This window comes from Caenorhabditis briggsae (genome assembly GCF_000004555.2).
Source record: "Caenorhabditis briggsae complete genome, chrIII, whole genome shotgun sequence".
NCBI lineage: Eukaryota > Metazoa > Nematoda > Chromadorea > Rhabditida > Rhabditidae > Caenorhabditis > Caenorhabditis briggsae.
In genome coordinates, this window is record NC_013490.2 from 13,218,669 (window position 1) to 13,223,084 (window position 4,416).

Consider the following 4,416-nt stretch of genomic DNA (forward strand, 5'->3'; position numbering starts at 1 on the left):
TATTCATTTTCAGCGGCGTTTTTCGGGGATTTCGGATTTTCTTTGAATTTTTTGCAATAATATTTGAAAAACAAATAAATTTTAACGCATTTTAATGCAAAAAAATTTTTGGTCGGAGTCCCCCTTTAAAGGAGGCGAGACAGCGAAAATTTCGGGGGTCAGTTCGGGAGACGAAAACGCACCGCGCTTATGTAGACCATCGGTCGTCAGGCGCCTTCGCGCCCCCGTAGCTCAGCCGGTAGCGCGCTGTACCCCTGAGCTGCCTGTCATGAGTTCAACCCCTCATGGGGGTTCTCTATGCAAAATATCAGGAAAACTTTTTTTTTGGTGTCTGGCCTCCTTTAAAAAAGGTACTGTATTTTTCAAAAATGTTTCAGGATGATATCAAACTCCGAAAGTCTCTAAAAAGGAAGTAGAAAAATCGAGAAAACCTCAGAAGTCATTTTAGGAAAAATTTGAAAATCGAGTCATTTTGTGATTAGTTTTAGTAGAAACATGCTCCGAACAATAAAGTACCAGCCTCTAATTGAATGCCACCCCCTAATACAGTGCCACCCCTGACCACCTGCGAACAATAGAGTGCCATGGCTATCTAATAGAGCGTTCTAAAAAGTTCTAGAACATTCTAAACAGCTGAGGAATGTTCCTATAGACTCTGAAATGCTCGAGATAGCTTCTAGACGCGCATTCTAGATATTTTAAAGAGGAAATAAGTCAAAAAAATGCTTTGGATTGTTCCAGATATCTATTAGAAGCTCTGGAACATTCTGAAGCGTCTAGAAAGTTCTAGAAAGTCGTCGATCCTTCTAGAAGCCACTGAAATTTGAGAATCGTGAGAGAATATTCTAGAAAACTTTTTTTTGGGGTGGAATTACAGATGTGATGCATCTGGTGCCCGCTTCCTCCCATTTAAGGGTGCACACACCTGCTATCTTTAGCAACCTGTTGTTTGGTACCAGGGGCTACTCACTAAAATGGCTTACAACTTGCTTAGTTTTGTAGCTAGCGCTTTAAACTTGGCAGAATTCGAAAGAGTAGAAAATTTGAGACTAGAAAATGCTAAAACAGCTCAAGGAGGAGACTTTGAAAATCGCCCATTCTTAGGGTCCAACAAATACTATCCTTAGCCTTAGGCTCAGGATCATAAGCTTCGGATAATAGCCCATAACTCGCTTAGTTTTTTAGCTAGCGCGTTAAATTTTGCAGAAATGGAAAAAACAAAAAAAAATTTGGACTAGAAAACCACATAAAAATAACCAACACCACATTTCATTGAATATTTATATGTCGATTTTTATTGACATGTTTACATCTATCTCATTCTATATATTCTATAGAATGGTCGATTGTTCTCTGTGTATCTCTCTCTCTTTTAGAGGTCAGAAACCAGCGATCACTTTTTGGAGAAAGGGAATTTCAAAATTGAAATAGGAATGGGGATAGGATAAACAGATTTGACAGGACATGGAGGGTTTGATAGATGGAGTGAGAAAATGAGGAAGAAGGCAGAAAAATTGGTTTTTTTTTTGGAAACCAGAGATATTAGTCACTATGTACAAGATCCCAATCAGTTTCACCTTGTCTGAAAATTTCGGAAGATACTAAACAAAACTAGAGCTTCATTTTTGTAGTTGACACTTTTCCCTGAAAATCGACACCTGAAGAGATAGAGACGCAGACAGTTAGGGTGTCTCGCTGCCTGCGTCTCCTAAACTTCAAATAAATATATCTTGGCTTCTAGTGAATCTAGAAAACTGATTTTTGGCGCGAAATGTGTCACATTATTGTTACTTTTTAAAGTCACAACATTCTTAAACAAAAATCCATTTTCTAGCTTTATTAGAACCCAAAATATAAATAACTGAAGGCTAGGAGGCGCAGACAGCGAGACATTCTAACTGTGTGCGTCTCTATCTCTTCAGGTATCAATTTTTAAAAAAAAGTTTCAACAACAAAAATGAAGCTCTAGTTTTGTTTAGTATTCTTTAAAATTGTTAGACAATTTGAAACATTTTGAGGCCCTGTTTTCTGCGGCTCCATTTTAGCATGGTCGCCCACTAACTGCTGGGTACCTTAACTTTGACGCTATTTATCTCAGTGCTGAATTTAGCTATCAAAAAGTTGTCAACTAATAAAATGTGTAAAATTCAATTTTCTACATTTTATCAGTTAACAACTTTTTGATATCCTAATTGGAAGCGGAGATAATTGAGGTCAAAGTTACTAATCATCTATTTTTCTTTCAAACTTCAACTGACACCGCTATATCCGATTGAAAAAGGGCAAAAAAAGGTTTAAACGAAAAAAAGAAAATTTATAATAAATGAAGATGATGATTGATCTTGACATATATATCTAGTACTATTAAGAAGAAGAAAATCGAATTACGGCGGTAAAAAAGGGCGGCAAATGAAAGGAATTGTTGACCTCATGCTAAAGAAGAGGGGACGAGTAAAAAAAGAAAATAAATAAGAAGAAAAAGAAGACCAGTTGATCTTTGATCAGTGAGACTTCAAAAAGAAGACAACATAAATAACTGGTAAGCTATAGAAGACACTAGAGTTGTTTACGATGACTGCGCAGCTCATTAGGCATCAGTAGGGAACCAACCCCGTAGCTCAGCGAAAACTCGTCACAATTATTTGAATTTTACATTGTTTTGTAGCCCTTAAAAAGTTCTATACACTGTACATTATTTGAGCTTAAAAGGTAGAGCTTAAAGCAAGTTACGCCGCCGCAACCGATTTGAGCTGCGCAGGCGACGCCGGCCTGTAGCTCAGCGAAGACGCCGCGTAGCTCAGCGAAAACTTGTCACAATTATTTGAATTTTACATTGTTTGTATCCCTTAAAAAGTTCTATATACTGTACTTTATTTGAGCTCAAATAATTGAGTTTGAAGCTAGTTACACCGCCGCTACCGAATTGAGCTGCGCGGTCGACTTCGGCACGTAGCTTAGCGAAAACAGCGCGTAGCTCAGCGATAGCTTGTTCAAAATTAGTCAACGTTAATTTTTTTTGTAGCCCTTAACTAGCTGTACATTTTCCAGGTTAGATTGTTTAAAAATATTGATTTTTAAAAAAGTTATGAGCTAAAACCTGCCAAGGTTCCCAAAAATAGGTTTGAAAAATCGAAAATTCGAAATTCAAAAGTTCAAATTTGGCGCCAAACCAATGTACTTCAACACCGGAAACTGTGACTCTGACCTTTTTCCATATATATTGTTTGTATGTGTACACGAAAAACGAACAAACATTGAATGGGGATTTCAATGAAAAGCGAGAGATAAGGGGAAATGAAGAGATGCAGATAAAGAAGAGAAAGATGGCGAAGCGCCAGCGGGTAAAAGAGTAAACAACTTGTTGAAGAAACGAAATTTAGAAAAAAGAAGGAAACAGAAAAAGAAGAAGGGTTTGAGGGAAACATTTTTCGAAATTTTTCTAAAATTTTAAATTTAAAAAAAAAACAGGAAAATTGGGAAATTTTGAAACCAGGACATACCAAATTTGAGTCTCAGAAAACTAGGTTCAAATTTTTTCAATTTGTCTGAACATTTCAGAATAGACTAAACAAAACTAGAGCTTCATCTTTGTAGTTGACACTTTTTTCTGAAAATTGACACCTAGAGAGATAGAGACGCAGACAGTTAGAGTGTCTCACTGTCTGCGCTTCCTATAGCTATATCTATATCTCGGCTCCTAGGAAGGCTAGAAAAATGGTTTTCAGCGCAGAATGTGTTGAATTCTTCAAATTCTTGTTTTTTATTGAATTTGCAATATTTTGAGCTAAAAACCACTTTTCTAGCTATTCTAGAATTCAAGATATAACTATTTGAAGGCGAGGAGACGCAGGAAGAGAGATAGTCTAACTGTCCGCGTCTCTATCTCTTCACTTATCAATTTTTTTTAAAGTTGTTAATTACAAAAATGTAGAAAATTATATTTCACATATTTTATCAGTTGCCAACATTTTGATATCTTAATTGAGAGCAAAGATAATTGGGGTCAAAGTCATGACTTGTAACAATTACAAAAAAAAATTTTATTTTTGGTTTTTGAGCTCTAAAATAGCAACAAAAAAAAAACAAATATTTTTTGGGGAATACCCCAAAAAAACATTTGGGGTTTTTTGGTTCTTCCAGCCGATTGAACAAATATAAAAAAGAGGCATCAACAACAGGAAGACACCAGAGCTCTTTTTTTGGGAAAACAAAAATATCAGGTTTCTAGAAGAATCTAGAATTCAAATTTCCCGCCAAGCCTCTATATCAAAAAGTTGTCCACTAATGAAATATAGGAAATTTAATTTCCTACATGTTTGTAGTTGACACTTTTTTTCTGAAAATCGTTATCTGATGAGATAGAGACGCAGACATTTAGAGAGTCTCGTTGTCTGCACCTACTGAACTTCAAATAGC